This window comes from Pteropus medius, unplaced genomic scaffold (genome assembly GCF_902729225.1).
Source record: "Pteropus medius unplaced genomic scaffold, Ma_sr-lr_union100, whole genome shotgun sequence".
NCBI classification, from domain to species: Eukaryota; Metazoa; Chordata; class Mammalia; order Chiroptera; family Pteropodidae; genus Pteropus; species Pteropus medius.
In genome coordinates this window covers 3,138,818-3,157,873 of record NW_024340699.1, presented here as the reverse complement: position 1 = coordinate 3,157,873, position 19,056 = coordinate 3,138,818, and the positions used below count along the sequence as shown (strand labels likewise).

The following is a 19,056-nucleotide window of genomic DNA, read 5'->3' as shown; positions in this document are numbered from 1 at the left end:
GGTCACTGAGTGGCTGCCACCAGTGGAATCCAAGGGTCTCCAGGACAGTGATGCCTGCATGTGGGACAAGGCAGAATGCTCAGACTGGGAATGTGCACACACCTCCTTTGCTCTCTCTGCTGACAGGAGCTCTCTGGTGCTGTTAGTTAAAATCTCCCATAGTGTATAGCAAGGTTTATAATTCCCATTAAGCTTTCCAGGTGACCATTGGCCAGCAAAACGGCTGCTTCAGTATTCTGGTTGTAGAAGATTCTACACAAGACAGGATGTATCGTTGTAAATACGTCCTTAAATTGATACCGAGCATATACTTTGTTCGTGATATTTTATTTATTTTCATATTTATTTACTTCATTCATTCATTTGCTAATTCAGTCATTCATTTTAATTCACATTTATCGAGTAGTTATTTTGTGCCAGGCACACTATACTAAATGTTTTACCTGCTTTAACTCCAGTAAGTAGGTATTTTTGTGCAGGAGGAGAGTGAACCTCAGAAAGGTTAAGTAGCATGCCTAAAGTTACACAGTTGGTAATGGCAAAGATGAATATTGGATCCAAGTCTATTGGACTCCTGAAGTTGCAACTCTGCATTGCTCCTTTTACTTTCCTCTAAAAATATGACATTGTAATTGACAAAAAATTAGTCTTCATATTTGAAGATAGATAACGTGTGGATGACTTTTCTTTCTTAGCTATAGCTTATCTGTTGTAGAAAAAAATATGTAAATTTAAATTCCAGCCACGAATTCGAAGACATCAGATTTCACTGGGCTACTCTTGCCTCCTTCATAGTGGTTATAAATCCTATCTGCCTTTAAGATGCATAGCTACCTATCAAAAGATTATTAAAAAAAAAAAAAAAAGTCTTCCAAGTAATTAGCTTGGTGTGCACATGTGCGCGGAGGAGACAATAACACGTAAACTGAGACCTGAGTGAAGATGTTGAGTTAATCGAGCGAAATCGTGTGGGGAAGAACAGAGGGAAGGGATTCCAGATGAAGGGAACCACACGTGTGAACAATGGAAGTAAAGGAAGAATGGCAGGTAAAAGAATTTTAGAATGGCTGGAGCATCGACTGTGTGTGGGGGGGCGGGGGGAAGCAGTTATGAGAAGTGAGATACATTGGCCAGAGAAGAAGGGCCTTTTGTTGGTAAGATTTGGGGAGTTTGGACTTTAGGGCAAGGGAAGCCATTGAGCATTTTAATCGAGGGTGAGCGCATGATCTAATGTGTATTGCATTTACTCATGTATTTTATAACTCAATACAATTTAAAATCTGAGTTCTTAGAACTTGACTACAAATAGATTTATCATTGCACTGAAAATCTTCTGAAGTTAGTTACAAAACATCAGTTGATAAAATAATACATGTAAGTATTTTTGCAGTGTAATATTAAATTTTTCTCATTTCAGAGAGAAATCTGGGTGTACTTCCTGCGTGAATCCACAATACATTTCCCTGATATTTAGAAAATTCATGCATTGGGAATTATTTTAAAATATTATGCTACAATTTAAAAACACAGGAAGGGATGGTTGAAACAGTTCAGTAATATTTTCATCATAATAAATATTAAGCATTTAGACAGAGAATTGGCATAAATTCTTAGGAAATCTGTAACCTTCTCTAGGAAATATAACTTTTTTATCATGAAGGACTGTCAAACAGATGAATGATACTTTTATTTAAGTATATGGAAAGATAAATAAATTATTGTTTCATAATACTTTTTTCAATATTTAAATACATTGACAGAGAAACATCCTGCAAGGTTCTTCTGATTGTAAATAATCTATAAATATACTAAGGAAGTATTTCTAGGAATGATTGTAATAAAGTTAAGAAATATTTAGTTAATAATCAGAAATCGATGAGAAGACAGTAATTAGGAAAAATAATAAGGAGCATAATTCTCATGGTTTTCTTGTGGCCAAAGGCAGTATCTGTCAAAGAATTGCTGGAAACTGTGTAAATTAGTAATAGTGATTTTTGCCTCAACATTTTGAGTGTCATACTCTGTCTTTTCTCTTTCCATGGATGGAGAAACATTGGGTATGTTTTCCATGAAGAACTTCTTAACAATAATACATGTTATAGCTTATATGTATATTTTTCTTATTTCCCAGCTTTAATGGGCATCTTCCTTCCAAATTGCCCCACATAAGTAAGAAAACCATACAGGTAGTCCCTCTGAGCCCATCTTATTCAAGCACTTGCCACATAATGTGAGATGATTTTGCTACTCCCGTTCGCAAAAAGTATAAGCATGAATCTCAAAAGTAAAGTTGAATGAAAAAAGCTAACATAAAATAGAGCATACTCTAATATTCCTTTTATATGAAGTTCAAAATGAGGCAAAACTAATCTGAGAGAAGTACAGGCAACGGTTACCTTGTGGGAGGGTCGTGCCTGGAAAGACCATCAGGATGGCTGCTAACAAGCTGGAATGAATCCACATCTTCAACTGGGTGCTGTCCCTCAGGGACACTCCCCAAAAGTCATCAAGTTATGCAGTTATAAATTGAGCACCCTTCTGGATGTATGTTTCAATAAAGTTTTTAAAAACAAAGTATTTCAATATAGAGTTATAAAGTTTGAACCCTTTTGTAGAATGGGTGACATATGGCCAAATCTGCCTGTAGGGAGCATGTGAGTGACTCTCAGAACTGTAAGAGTTCCAGGACACTATCTCTGTAAGATCTCTTAAAGGCACTGCTTTTTACTTTATTTGATTTTTCATTGCACCGATAACCCATAAAGGTGTCCATTTGACTTGAAAAGAGTTATTTCACTCAAAAAATGGAATAAGCTCTTCAGTATACATTATGTTCATCTAATTCCAACAATGTTCATAAAAAAAGAGCAAGGAACAGTCCAACCAATATGTGAAAGCTTGTTATGATTTTGGTCTTGTATAACTGATATCTATGAAACAAGGCCACAAACTCAGACCTCCACAGGGCTGTAGCTGGGGCTGGGTGGATTAGTGAGTGAAGAGAATCTGGAAAGGCATAATAGGGAAGAATGGGCACTTAGAGAAACTAGAGAATGCATGTGCTCCTTAATGGTATTCGGGCTCTCATTTTTATAGCCATGTGCTGACCAGTTGAAATAAGTTGGTCACATTCAGCCTGTGGTCCAATAGTTTGGCCCATACAAAGTATTATTCTCTATAACCAGAGGTCCCCAACTTTTCTGGCACCAGAGACCAGCACTCCTAGGATAACCTAACGCCTGACGATCTGAGATGGAGCTGAGGTGGTGATGCTAGCGCTGGGGAGCGGCTGCAAATACAGACGAAGCTCTGCTCACCTCTCACCTGCTGTGCGACCCAGTTCCTAACAGGCTATGACCAGTACCAGTTTGTAGCCCAGAGGATGGGGACCCTTGCTCTCTATGACTTGTTCCTTTAACAGAGCATGGCCCTGTGTTTCAGACAGGTTAAGCACTCGCAACATTTTTATTGAACATTTTGAATGCCAGCCTTATAAATGGTACCAGTTTAATATCTACTTAAATCAAATATTATACTAATTATGCTTTAAATATAAAATAGTATTTTCCAGAATTGAGAAAACTGAATATTCACCTTAAGAAATTACTAATTTTAGATATTTATTTTCAAATGAATCTGAAGATGGAAATACTATATTTCTTAATGCATCTCTTCTTTTAGGGACCCCATTATTAGAGAAAAAAGTATAAAGATTATGCAGGGGAATTCTAGAAACTACTCTTTATTATTAAGTGGTTTGGCTACATAGTTTCTGTAGGATACTTTACTAGTTGTTATGACAAACACAAAAGGTTTATTAAAATGGGGTATACTTACTATGTCCCCTGTTGTCATGGTGGCTACTATCTGATGGAACTTTCCTGCTAACTATATAAAAGGAAGATCTGAACATGAATTTGCTGTTCTAAACCTGACATAAGTCATTTGACTTTTAATATAAAAACCCATCATACTATCCATTTGTCCAAAGCATTGATTGCAGTATTTTTTTTTGCAATAGTATTTTTAGTTGCTCTCATTTTTTTCTCTTAAAAAAATATTCTACTTTTCCTCTTGACCTCCTTCAGAGTCTTAAAATAGATTATAGTAGCGATGATAAGAGCAGTTAACATGTATTGAGTACTTAGGCTTTGCAAATGATTGCTCTAAATGCTTCATAGACATCATTTTATTTGATTTCTCAATAGCACCACTATAAAGTAGACATTTTTATGTGGATAAAAATGTCTACTTTACAGAAAAAATTGAGAGTTAGAGGATTTAATAATATCCCCAGTGTCACAAAGCTGGAAATGCCAGGTCTTGATTTAAATCCAAGACTGGTTCCAAATATTAGCCCACCTCTTTTCCAAAAATGCTAATTTTGCATCTTTTGAAGTCACAGTTATAAATGCAGGAGAACTCTTCTATTACAAATCTTGGTATTTCCCCAATTCATCAATTTTCTCAAAAATATACAGCTCATTTACTCAAACTGTATGAACTGACTTTAACTCACAATTCTTCTATATTGCATTATAAAAGCAATTGATCTTAATAACAACAGGATGTGTAACCTATCCTTACATATTTCTGCTTTAACATGGCCTGAATTTTTCACCAACCCATATTATGTGAGTACTTAATTGGCTGTTATCATTCTGACTTTTAAATTATACTTCCCAGGGAAGTTGACCATAAATACTCATATCAGAACATTCACTTCTAATCTTTAAATCATTCCTTCCTTTCCTGACTTTCTTACATCAGTATTTTAAAACCAAGTTTCACTCAAGCAGTTGTGATAGCATGTCATCAAGTTATCCAGTCCCATGTCATGTTCCAGCAACTCTGTAATGCTTATCATCATTATTTCCATTTTAAAGACAAGTAAAGTCCCCTCCTCAAGTGACTTCACTAGTCCCCTCCTCAAGTGACTTCAGTAAATACTGGTGCTTGTGCCTGAGTCTGAATGACGCCCCAGACAGGTCCTTTCTACTGCACTGAAACCAAGAAAAGAGAACCAACACTTGTACTTTCTTTTTAAATTTTTATTTTGACTTGTATTCGTATGCTACATTGTTTACTTTGAGGCCGTAATGAAAAATAATCTAAAATTTGAAGATATGTATTAGCTAAATGAAGTTGCACTGAACTCTCACAGATGTCCTGGCTTTGTGAGCACACGGCCCCAGAGGTCCCATGCTGGCTGGCACAGAGCACTGGCCTCCGGTGAGTTTTAGCTGAGCCTTAGATAAAGCTGCCATTGGTTCAGAACCCAGCGCTGCCGCTAGCTCTCTTTATGTGTCAGTTAAGCCAAGTCGCTTAATGTCTCAGAGACTTCCTTTCCTCCTTTATAAAATTACAGGTGAGAGCAAGTGCTGCCTACCGCCAGCCCTGAAGACAGATGAAACTTATGAATGTATTTTATTTGACCAACACAGTACTTTTAAAAATTAAGACATTTCATTTTAAAATATGTATTTCCTAATTATCTTTTTTTAAAAATCTAAAGATCAAAAACAAGGGGTTTTACTTCCTACGTGGCAACTATCATATCAGCTGACCTGAGAAGTGACACCTGGTTCAGACAGGTATTTTCTTTCCTGGTCACCACAGTCCCCATCATTCCCTGTTGTCCTATGTTGAGACTACTCCACACACTACAGAGGCCAGAAGCTTGACTCACTAGACATCTGAGTTTGTGCCTCGTTTAAATTTAAGTATCTTAGAATATTATCACTGTTTCGTGTTATGTCATACAACACTCTGCAGTATTCAGTGGATTAAAGTATAAGCTAGTTTGCTGAGAACTTAAGTTTAACAGCTGCTTGCCTTCATTCTGCCTTTCACCAAGCATAAATCTCAACTAGTTTGCTTACCTCTCAAGACAATCTATCCATTTTGCCTAAGTGCCCTGTCTCTGGGCATGTGCTCACACCATGCCATGCTGACTGGAAACCCTTCTAGCTACACTCTGGCAAAATCACATTCATCCTTCATTACCTAGCTGATAGCTCATTGTCCCTGCAGTGACTGTTTAAGCTTCCAATCACCTTCTTTACTGGAGTTCTTATAACATAAATTATATTTAACACGTGCCTAATAAAAATGAATATAAATAAAAATGAATATAATTATTTTATGTATATAGCAAAATTTTATAGGAATTATTTAGCATATTCCATGCTAAACAATTTTTATGTATTGTTTCAGTTCTTAACATCCATATTAAGAGGTAGATATACTTATTGTTGTCATGCTATCATTACTGAGGCTCAAAGAGGTTAAATAATGTATCCAAGATCACAAAGCTGATATCTTCCTACATCAGTTTATCTTGTATCTGGGCTTTGATTTTTAGGTTCTTAAGGTCACAGATCACATCTTAATAGTTTTATAAAATATATTTTCTCCATGGTTTAGCAAATAGAATGTAGGCACTCAGTAGATTCATTAATATTGGTCTACTCTCTTATTGTCATTCATGCATATTACAATTCAAGGACTTAATACCTTTCTCAAACTTGTTGACCGAGTTATAACAGACTTACAAAATTTAGGTTTTTAAATTTATACATTATCCAATTCAAAATCCTTATATAGTCTTTAACTCCCTAATGGTAGATTAAGAACTAGCAGCCATTAGCTTATTGCATTGTATTTCTCTCAGAGATGGCATACAAAGGTATATTATTCAGGTGGAGGTAAGGAGTTGGCTAAGAAAAGGAGGCTATATAGAAAGCAAATATAAAATCAGATGTGTCAAAGTAATACAATACACCTTAATCACTTAAAAATATTGCTCTAGAAATAATTACTCATTAGCAACATTATAGTGTTACACCACCACAAATGTCTTAATTAATGCAAACTCTGAGTATGAAAATTATAACCAACATGTAATGTTGCATCTGAGTGCTCTGAGGATAGTCTTTAATGGTTTTCTTAGTAATTATCTGACATAAATATATCTTTACCTAGCGCTTGTTGTCATTAAGCAAGAGCTGAAAGACTTTAGTGTTTATAGGCTGTATTACAACTCTTTATTTAATTGCATTTAGCAACTCCTCAAGTTACCGTGTTTTATTAAGCTAATATCAATTACAAGCCAAATTCGCAAAGGTATGCTGAGGCTGCAAAGGATGTAGACGTTTGCTTCAGTTGCTGAAAATTGAAGATAGAGGCTACTTTAGTGAACCAGAAAGTGCAGCCTGTCACTGACACCAACCATCCTTGTGCCGTGGTTACTCCTGCCTTCATCACTGTGACAGATGAGCCTATTCTTTACACATCTGCTCCAGAAGGGGAAATCTACCACCTACCCTAGAGAGCCAGTTCGTTATTTTACAGCCTTCACGATCAGCCAAGTCATCTTTCTATTTAACCTAAATCCTCCATGTCCTTCATGGTAGAATTTATGACCGTAGCTTCCTGTTCGTTCCATAGCAGAAAATGCGAACATCCGATCATCACTCCCTTGAGCCCTCCATATAAATAGAGGCTGTTATTAAATCTATCAGTCGGCTCTCTCTTCTCCAGCTAGAACAGTAGAGCTCATCCAGCCATTTGTTAAACAATTAATTGAGTTTTATATTCAATAATATTTTACTGATTTATGAAGACATTTTGCCATATTTTTTTTTTCTAGAGTGAGAAGACCAGGATGGCAAGCTGGAGAAAATATTCACAGGGCAGCTGTTCTTTAACTCAGTTGTGTACCCTCCCATTCTCCAGCTCTGCTCCCATCTCCCAGCTTGGATGCAGTGAAATTGTTCATATAAAAACAGTGTTACACACCTTTTCCCTTATTATAAATTTTCATTTTTTTATCCAGGAATCAAGTGCACTTGTTTTCATCTTTTTCTTTTTGTGATGTGCCATAGTAATATTTTAGTGATCTTTATTGTAAATTGTCTGTCATTTCCATGTGTTTATGATCTTTTTGTGTGTGTGAGCCTTTTCTGTTTCTTTGAAGTTGCAGTTTTATTATGATGATTCATTTTATTCTGCTTTAATTCTTTACTCAGCTGAGCTTTTTACTCAGTGCACTGTCATTGGTCTCCGTGCTCATGTATATGAGTCTTACATTAGTTTGCCAAGCACTGCGCTCACCACTCCTCACGGTTATATGTCATGTCAGGATAGACATCCTTTTACATGCTTCTTTGTCCTCTTCTCTGATTGTTTCCACTGATAAACCCATAAGAATAAAATTACTGTCAAATATGTGAAAGATTCTGATGTCCAAATCAGTCCTTATAAAGGTTAAATCAATTTATATTCTTACCAACAATTGTGCAGCCCGGTTTATTTATATTCTCACCAGTTACTACATTTGAGAAAAAAATAAAACAATTTGCTAGGCAGAAAATGTTAGTCCATTGTTCCTACGAAAAATGTAGGGTATGTTCTCAGCATAAACAATATGTCAAAATCAATTCCAGGTGGATTTAAGAATTACTGTAAAATTCGAAACCATGAAACAGAAATATAGTGAAATCTTTATCTCATCTCAGGATGGAGTAGGATTGTCCAGACATGAAGCAGTTTAAGAAACAAAAATGTAAATGGTTGATAGCTTCGATGACAACAAACTAATATCAATAACTCAAATGAATCACTAAGTAAAAGAGAAACACTCCCTAGACCAAAAACTGCAAAGTACATGAATTAACAATTGACAATGAAAGAAATTCAAACTTCTTTTTAAATATAGAAAAACTTTCTTGTAATCATAGCTTTCCAAAAATGGAATACATTCCTTTTGGAAAGAATGAGTTCCAAGTCATTGGAGAGACTCAAGTTAGAGCAATGATTGTAAAGATCTTATGGAAGGATTTTAATCATCAGAAAGTTATTTGTGTATAAATGATATATATGAATAGTATTTAATCATCTTTTCTACCTTAAGAATACATAATCAAATGATGACATTTCCACCAACATTTTAGTGGCATAGGAAATTTATTGAAGTGCCTACATTTGGTACCGTTAGCATGCAGACCAACATTTCCAGCCCATGGAATGTTATTATCTTGTGTATTATAAAATGTTCTTCTATACAAACAAATGCTACTGCAAATAGAATAAATGATTAACGATACATAGTCCCGATGGAGACTAAAGCAGACAGGGAGAATTTCCTCTGCTGTTTTCAGAGAGAAAAGCAATACATGTTCATCATATAAACAGTGAAATTACAGAAAATATAAGAAAATATAAAGCAACGATATTTTCACTGTTTATTTTAGTATACTTTTAGTCATTTAACTGTGCACTCAATATACGTTTTTAAATAAATTGTGCAATTATGCAATTTACATAGATTAACATACAATTTATGTAAATCACTGCTTTCTAATATACAATTTTCTCTTTAATAAAAATCAAGAACACTTTTCTGTGTCTACACTCAAAGTATTCCTTTTACCGCATTATGTAACTAAATCAGAATGCTTTTAAATATTCATATATGTGATATAGAATATATTCACTTCTTGTTTAAAGTTATACTTAACATTCTTGTATATAGTTTTACATTATTTTGTTTTCAAATTAATTTCTTAAAGTGGAATTTTAGGAAAGAAGATTTGCACATTTTGTGGGTTTTGATTAATGTTCTACCATCCAGGAAGTTTGTACCGATTTGAAATTCTATCAGAAGCATCTGTGAGAGAGCGTTTCCTTGCAGAATCTGTAGTACTGAATATTGTAATTTCTTTAAATTTTTGCTGACTAGATAATCAATAATCATAATGGCTTAATTTGTATTTCTAATACAAATTTGTAATTTCTAATTGTGGTAAGCATTTTTCCATGTTTTTGGTGCCTATTTTATGTTAAAGACTTAACTCTTAAGTAGTAAAAATACCATTGTTGACCTTAAATAAACAGCCAGATAATTCTTCAGCAAAATGTGTTTATTTGAGAACAAAGAATTACATCTTAGGTCAGGCAGTCTAATGGTGAATCACTCACAAGTCCAAAAACCAAAGGAGAGAAAGGTTCTGTTATAGTGGAGTGGGGAGTTGAAGGGGGCTTTTGTAAACAAAGAGCCCGTTGGAGGAAAGTGGGAGTTTGAAGTGTAGTGGATTTTCATTGGCTGAGCTGTTTTTGTAGGAGAAGATTCTCTCCCCTCCTGCTAAGGCAGTAGAGAGACAGCCTCCTGCCGGAGATGGAAAGCACACCCTTCCTGTTTGGAGTAACTGATGAGTGGTGGGGTGTCAGAGCTCACCCCACAGGCACTTCCAACTCCAGTTTAAACGAGGTTTCTGCTGACTAATCTTTACATCATTTAGATGGAATCTTTTTGCCATTAGAGATTGTAATGATGAAAGGCCTGAGACTACGTTGTTTGTGGATTTTATTGGTGTCAGAAGTACAAGCTGAGTTGCCAGTATGTGATAGGAGGCAGCTCTGAATAATTTATTTTTCATGTTTAAAAAATAACAGCAAAGTAACAGCAGTAAAACCTATTTTACTTTTCTGGTTAAGGCCATCACAGTTGCAACCATGCACTGCAGTGAAAATCTGTGTGAGGGTGTGTTAGAGGCAAAATCAGTGTTTCCCACTGAACTTTCAGCAAGTGCTCTAACTCAAGAGAGAGAAAAAGGTTAAACGGGCATTTCTTTTCCTCCAACATCCTATGTCAGTTGCTCAAAGAAGTATGTGTGTGTGTGTAAAAATGGTGTGTGTGTGTGTGTGTGTGTGTGTGTGTAGCAGTAGTAGTAGTAGTAGTAGTAGTAGTAGTAGTAGTGGAGGAGGAAGGTGATTTACAGGCCATTTCAGTCCCATGTGGATTGGTAGCAGTGTTCCTACTTCGATAATGATATTCCTACTAGAAAGTTCCTGTCACTGGGCAAACATCCTACATTGACATCTCCCTTTGTCCAGTCTTGCTTCTTTCTTCTTTAACAGATAACGATCCTCAATGAGCATGCTTCAGGGTCTGCTTCTGGGAAACCCAATGTTAGAAAGACCCTAAATCTACTAGGGAAATAGAAAATATCAAATAAATGTATACAAAGGATAATTTTAGATAGTAGTAAGTATTATGAAGGAAATAAAACAGGACGAGGCAGTGACCAGTGGCGCAGGAGCTAAGGTAGAGGGAGAAAGCTTCTTGGGTGGGCAGTAGCTTACTGAGACTGGACCCCTGTGAAGGAGGCAGTTCATGTAAGGTGGAGGGGACCTTCGTCTCTTCATCCCTAACATTTCAACTTGCCATGCAGAGGGCCTTCGGATTCTTACTGTCTTTTAGCATCAACTCCGCTTTAAGCAAATCGTGTTACAAGGGCATGTCTTTGCTTTGGCTAATTGGTAATATCAGTTCAGTACAGAATAAAGATTTAAAAAAAAAAAAAAAACCCAAGATAAAGGTCCCAGGAATTAAATGCTTCTAATTTTCTTGACAGCCTAACTGAAAAACCTCAGATTTTAAATACATTTCTATAATATATTCTACCAGTCTGGGGCCCGACAGGAAACAGATGGCGTACTGAAAATGAGATAATTTGAGGAGAATGTAATAAAAAGGCAATTTACAAAGAAACAGAACAAGCACCCCCTTCCTCCCTCCCAGAGACAGGATCAGCAGGTTGCCCTCCGCTCCCTAATATCACAGACTTGAAGTGGAAGAGAAGGGAATGGTCAGGGATGAAGCCCGGGGAACAGAGCCCCTGACCTCACTCTCCTCTCTCCCCCAGACTCCTGATCTGCTCCCCATTGGCCAAATTCAACCCAACACCAGAGAACCAGGGAGGCAGTTTTTGAAGTCTGTACAATTTAGACGCTAGAGCTACAGAGTTTGGTGGTGGAGGGTGGAGCTGGAGAGGCAAAAGAAGACATCCAGCATGTGTAGTTTATATTTAAAAATAATACCGGATGGGATTCGGAAGTTATGATAGCAGTCCCAGCTGAGGTTATAGCCTCAGTCTGTCACTGGCTAACTATAAATCAATTATCTGTAAGCCACTTTTATTTGTTAAAAAAAATTAATGGCTAGAATAAAACTGATGAACTTATTCTGAAATGCTATGACTCTAATGTGTCACAAGTCAAAATATTTTAAATTCATTTTAATGTAACAGGAAATATCTGGCATATTTAATCATTGTTTTATATTATGAAAACAAACAAGCAAAAATCACTGTTGAAATAATGAGTCCCAGCTCTCTGTCTTTCTAGTCGGTAAGTGACTGATTGAATTAAAGCTCTTACGGTGACTTGAAATCAGATTTTAGTTGTTAGATTATGAGTTAAAAAACAGAATGATTACTTTTTTCTCAAGGACTCAGACTGCCTTCAGGACAATCTAGAATAGAGGATATTCTCATTCTGAGATAAGCACAGGATTTATAGATGAGGCCTTAAGGAATGTAATATGGGAGATCTTGGTAGAAAGTGAATGACTAGACAAGAATAATAAAGGCTTAGATTGCTTTGGCCATATCTATTACTATTTTTTGAGTAGGATTTATATGCTTACGCAGTAGGATTTTGTTAGAATACTGACTGCTGTTTGGATTCCACAGGCATGTTATTTAAGAAAATGTCTTTCATAGTAGTACCTGAGTTTTTAGCAGAAGCCCTTTAATAGTCACAGTATCTTGACAACGGATAAGGTTCTAAAACAGCAGAGTCACAGAAGGCCAAACAGCTGCAGGAGAGTACAAATAGCTCTAATCTGAAACACACGATTTATCAAATGGGAACATGATTGCTAGCAATCTTACTTTTTTTGGTGATTACAAGGTTGATCTTAGTAGTACATGTGACTCTATATGAGGACTTGTAGAGAGCTTTTACAAACAATTACGCGTGAGTGTTGAAGATTTTAATTTAAGCAGAAGGCCTCTGCGGAGGCGAATGAAGAGCATAGGCCGGGAGAAAAGCACTGAGGGAGACCTTCAGTCGGAGGAGAATGTTAAGTGGGAGAGCTTAAGGAGAGGCCTGCATTCGCGTGTCTGGGGTAGACTCATCTACATAATTGACTCAAACAGAATGAACAGCTGTGAAATACAGCATTTGAATGTGTGGGTAAAACAAAATTACAAGATATACAGGGTCACAGAACATGTGGCGTATTTTCATAAGATTATTAAATTTCTAAGCTCATTTGGGATGTAAGAAACCAGCCAGTCCTCTAGAGAAGATAAATGACTTTATCAAGGTCTACTAGCTAACTAGTATTAGCATACTAGTTAGGGACGTGGACTCAAGTAAAAACATCCTTAATGTAAATCCCAACTCCACCGCTCACTCTGTGACTCTTGAGAAAATCATTCTACCTTTCTGCCTCAATTTTCTCATCTATACAATGGAAATAATAGGATATTCCTTATATTAAATGAGATGATACATTTCTGTAATACTAGATGGTGTCTAAAACTTAGTAAGTGATCAATTAATATGAGAATGCCAGAGTTGAATCACCTAACTCCTACGGCAATGTTCTATCTACTCTAGAAAAAGCAAGAGCATATCACAAGAGGAATATACATGAGAAATAAGTTTCCTAACTAAAAATAGTTGTGAGACACAAAAATACATCAAAACTTATTGAAATATAAAAGCAAAAAAATTTAAGTACCTTTGGGGGAAGTGACTCAGATGTGCTCATTAAGGTACAAAATGCCAGGCATAAAAACAGTCAGGGATATAAAATGCAGCATAGGGAATAGTTAATAATGTAGTTAATAATATTATACTAACTATGTATGGTGTCATATGGGTACTAGACTTACCGGGGTGATCAATTTGTAAGTTATATAAATGTCTAATCACTGTGTTTACACCTGAAACTAATGTAAGTCAACTGTAATTGAAATTCTTTAAAGTTATTTTTTCAAAAAGCAGATGAAGGAAACAAAAGATATGTTCTTTAGAACTTTTCAAAATTTCAATTCGTACACTAATGCTTAAATTCAGTATTTGGATCTTTTCTCCCCCAGCTGAAGTTTTTAATTAGTTTGTTTTACAGCTAGCAAAAATGTATATCAATATATATTTCTTTGGTAATTGATCTTTTTTAACATCCTAATTTTTCACTGGTAATGATGCCTATTAATGCTGTAAGATTCCTTTATCCTTTGTAATTAGAATAAGTTGTACTTTTAAATAAATATACATTTTGGACAAAGTAAAAGCATACTGTGAAATAAAACATTGTTTTGAATATAGTTGGGGATAAGGCATCTAATTTTCTTTAAAAAAAACAAAGTTGTTGAAAAAGCGATATTTTTGGAATATGAATGGTTATCTAGATACAGAAATCAAAGTTGAGTTCAAATTCTCTTATAATCTCTGGATGAAATCCTGACAAGTTTCTTACATGTTAAGGCTCATATTCTACCAAGTATTCTAGCTCCTGAAGCCACCTCAGAGTCTGCTGAAAGACTGGAAACATGTCACATTAATTATGATTCTGAGTTATTTCCTATTAACTGAGAAGCAAAGGCAGCTATTATTACTTATTAACTAACTACCTTTGGTCATATTCAAATTTGGGGTAATATGGTAGCACCATTAAATCTCAAGTGACACCATAACACATATGTTATACTTTGGTACAAAATGCTGGCATAGCGATTGTATTTCTTGATTTTATAGATGCCTTTCAGAGATGGTTTTAAGCTATGCAAAATATTTAATTTTCTTACTCTGTGTAAGGATTTTATAGCACCAGTTACTTTTGGATGACAGTGCCCAGTGGCTAAGGAATAAATAGTTTATCCTAAGATCTCTTAGCTCAGTCAGAATATTAGCATTTTGCAAAGGTAGCTTTTATCATGCAATAGAATTCAACTCCAGAGAGGACTCATTTCTCCTTTTAACTACAGATTTGCCACAGGTAAATGAGATTCTGGAGGCATCATTTACGGTTTCCTTTGACGACAAAGCTGTCTCCATATATTTCACAGTGGTCTTAAAACTTAACCAGGATATCTGCATAATGAGTTACAAGCCTCACTTCAAGGATTCCTAGTAGTAGGCTTGAGTAAATTAAGGATCTTATCAGAATTCAGAAAGGCATGATCATGGATAACCCATTAAGTATATTTGTTGTTCTGACTTCTTCCTGGCAAAACTTAGTTCTGTTACAAATCAGAACACCCCAAAGAACAGATTTTGATGCTCCTCACAGAGATTTTCTGAATAAGATTCATTCCAGGTAGCTTCTTGTATAAAGATGATTTTTACTTTAAAACTTATTCGAGAACTTTTTATATAAATTAAATCAGACACTATAGAGAATTGCTTCAAAATCCTCAGTTTGAGAATGCTTGTGACCATGGCTTTCTTTTCTTTGTTTTGTCTTTGTTGTTATTATTATTAATTTTAATCTTGGGTAAGTGACAGGTGCTAGGCACCTGGCAAAGTGCTTAAGATACAAATAAAATTAAAAAAACAGATGTGGTTCCTGATCTCACAAAGCACACAGATGCATGTCTGTATTTTGTCTTGGAAGCTGTTAAAGTTCTATATACACACATGGTATAATTATTTTTGCATAATTATGTGTTGGGAAGCTATGTAGAACCTATTTTATATCTCTGCTTTGCTGATAAGTGTGATTATCCTATATTTCTTTATGTACACAAGCGCATACATATGTATACTACCAAATAACCGCTGGTCAGATGAGTCATCACTGTATCTTCTCAGTAGCCAGTAGTAATAACAAGAGTAGTAAATCATTTTAAGAGTTATAAATCTCTTCCTACATCTCATCCCACAACAAATTACAATGTCAGGTATCTAATTCAAATTTTCCAGGGCAACCATGTGTTGGCGAATATAAGTGACTTGTCCCAGGTCACTCATACCGGTCTGTATGATCAAGATTCCAAATGGATTATTTCAGCTATAAAGTTTCTGTTTTAATCCAAAAGAAGACACAAATGCTTCATAAACATCGATTATAAAGCATTTATTTTTCTTAACTTTATGGAGTGTATTGCAGCATTAAAAAATGTAAAACTGGTATAAATATGTATATTGTTGATATGAGAAAAAACACTTTCTTCAACTTTACTTTTAAAACATGAGTAGAAACTCATTGCTTCTGTGATAGCATTAGTTGATTTATTTTTCTTGTCCACAGCACTAGTTCACAGATGTCAGTTGCCATGAATATCTATAGTAGTCATTGCAAACTTGGCTCATTTGCACAGTCAGGCATCTGTTTACAGCTCCTTCCTTTTCTGTCATATGTGTGCCCTTGTACCTTTCATGTCCTTTATGTTCATTCTGTCAGATGAAGTTGATTTTCTCTAGTTTCTCAAGACAGGGTTTATTTCTGCTGTTTTACATAAATAGCATGGGTGTTTGATATGCCCATTATAGACCTAATCCTATTTCCTTTGGAAATTTCTCTTCTGCATAATACAGGTTCTTTTAAATTAGTGACAATTCATGTTGTATCTACTATAAAAAAAAAAAAAATTCCAGTGGACTAGTGAGAAACTCAGCCAAGTATCACATAGCCAAAAAATTGTCTTTTTTTTTTTTAACCCTAAGCAAGGAATGAAATGTGTATGTTAATTTTTATAGAATTTATAGAATTTAGAAACTTGATGACTCTCATTGAAAGCAGAAACAAGCAATTTGATAATAAGATAAACTCTAGAACTATTTACGTAATGTTAATTAAGTGGATTAAGATTTATTTACTGTTAAAAATATAAAAATAATGTCTAAAACCTGATACATTATAATTTTAAGTTAAAAAAGAAGAGAAATAATACAATGAAATAATCCTCTAAATAAAAGATTTATAATGAGAAATAGTTCTTTAAAAAATAAGCAAGATAATTTTAGATTGTGATAATTGCTTAAAGGAAATAAACAGACAAGATGGAGCATTAGTTATGGCAATGACTTTGGCTGGCTGCTTTGGCTGGCTTGCTCAGTGATGGCTGGCTGCCTTTCAGAGGAGGCGATTTTTAAGTGGAAGTATCAAGACCAGGTGGACACATATGCTAGGCAGAGGAGCAAGTACAAAGACTGGAAGATACTGAGGATTTGAAAGTATGAGATATTATTGAGAAGGAAGGATCAGGTTATTCAGGCCATAGTAGGTCACAGCCAAGACTTTGGATTCTGTTGGAAGAGCCACTAAAATTTGTAAGCAGAAGAGTGATAAAATCTGGTTTATGTTTTTAAAAGAGCTCTGACTACTGTGTGGATAAAAGATAGTAAGCGGGGAAGCAGATAGAGGCTGGGAGGCCAGGCTACCGTGCTAACATGGAGGAGAGGCAGTGGGGCCATGCACTGCTAGAGAGGCAGTGAAGATGGAAAGGGGTTGATGCAGAGCCGCCGGCAGGTCTCAGTGAAGGAAAGGAAAGAATCACAGATGAACATTGGCCCTAGGATACTCACTGAATACTAAAAAGGAAACGAAAATTAGCAGAGCACAAACCTTAATGAAGCAATAATCAAACTAAAGAGGCATGAACTACTTATATTAAATTAATTACTCACAGTACGTCACCCTACTCATCTGCAGGGGATATGTTCCAAGACCATCACTGGATGCCTGAAACCCTACTTATAGTGTTTTTTTCCTGTGCATACATACCTTTTCACTTAAAGGAAGCACTTTCTGGCCTCTCTTTAGCATACTCAGATTGCCAGCATTTTTGCATTTTGGGGCCATTCTTAAGTAAAACAAGGGTTACTTGAACATTAACACTGCAAAACTGTGACAGCCAATCTGATAACCAAGATGACCACAACTATACAGGGTAGAGACACTGGCTGAGGACATGATTCACATCCCAGGCAGGACAGAGTGGGACAGTGCGAGATTTTGTCCTGCAACTCAGAACAGCATGCAATTTAAAACTTAATGAATTGTTTATTTCTGGAATTTTCTATTTCATTATTTCAGACACGGTTGACTGAAAGTAACTAAAACCATAGAAAGCAAAACCATGAATGAGGGGGCACAACTGTATTTTCATCCCACAACTGAGAAGTGGGACTCTCACACCTAACTGAGGAATTGCATAGATTCAGCCCAACTGCTCATCCAAGCTCTGTCTAAAACCTTTTTGATGAAAAAAGTCTAACTAGACTATTTCTCCCAAGACGGGGCTGCATCTTATTTCTCTGTTCCTAACACATTGTATCGTGCCCTTCAGAGGAGTGTCAGCCAAAGTTGGTCAAATTCAACATCAGTCTCTACTCTTAGTTTTCTTCAGCAGATGTAAATTTTTAAAGGACCTACTACTTCATGTCAGTTACTCTTTCATATTCTTAATATAAATTAGTATATCAGTTCTTCCAGAAGCCCTGTTAGATAATTGCTATTATTGTTAATATTCCCTTTTTACAGAGAAAGAAACTGAAGTTGGTTAGGAAATATTAACCATCTTGATGTGAATCGCAGTCAATGAGGCAGTTAGAATTCAGACCTGTGTCTGGTGTATTCTAAAACTTATGTTTTTTCATGACCTTATGCTACTTCATTGTTTAGAAAACATATATTGATAACTCAGTTAGGACCGTATGTTTTTTGGCTCTTTCTAGTTGGTCTTCAACAGAGAGATAAGTGAAAAATGATGACAAATATAAAAACATTAAAAAGACATATTCATTTCTCTCTGATAAAATAATAAAAGTACCAAGTGTTCTAAATAAAAAACTCTGCCAGCCCATAGGGAGAAGTTCTCTAACATAGGTCATAAGAATATCAGATTACTCGAGACAGAGCAGTTCAGGTGATGGACGAACGGCTGATTGTGTGTTGTACTTGCACAGGAAGGTCAAAAATGATGGACCAAAGCCAGGATTGATCAAAGATTAGATTTTAGGGTCTTGTGAAAGGGAGGAGAAAACAAATGTGAATGGAAGAGGAATATCTGTGTTGATATTCTTAATCACCTATTGATGCTTGTAAAATACAGGTCCTGGGTCCCTGCCCCACCCCAGAATATTCTGGAGCATGGAAACTGCCTAACAAACACTCCTAGGTGACTTTGATACAAATAGGTAATGGATCACACTTTGGGAAAATACTGGTTTGGACCAGTCTTTTTATTTTACAAA

At 35.7% G+C, this 19,056-nt stretch overlaps 1 protein-coding gene across 2 annotated transcripts in view; it reads left to right on the top strand.

Moving 5' to 3' along the window:
• Positions 1-19,056, top strand: part of GABRB2 (gamma-aminobutyric acid type A receptor subunit beta2) — a 208,477-nt gene that overhangs the window by 84,844 nt on the left and 104,577 nt on the right. The window lies entirely within an intron of this gene.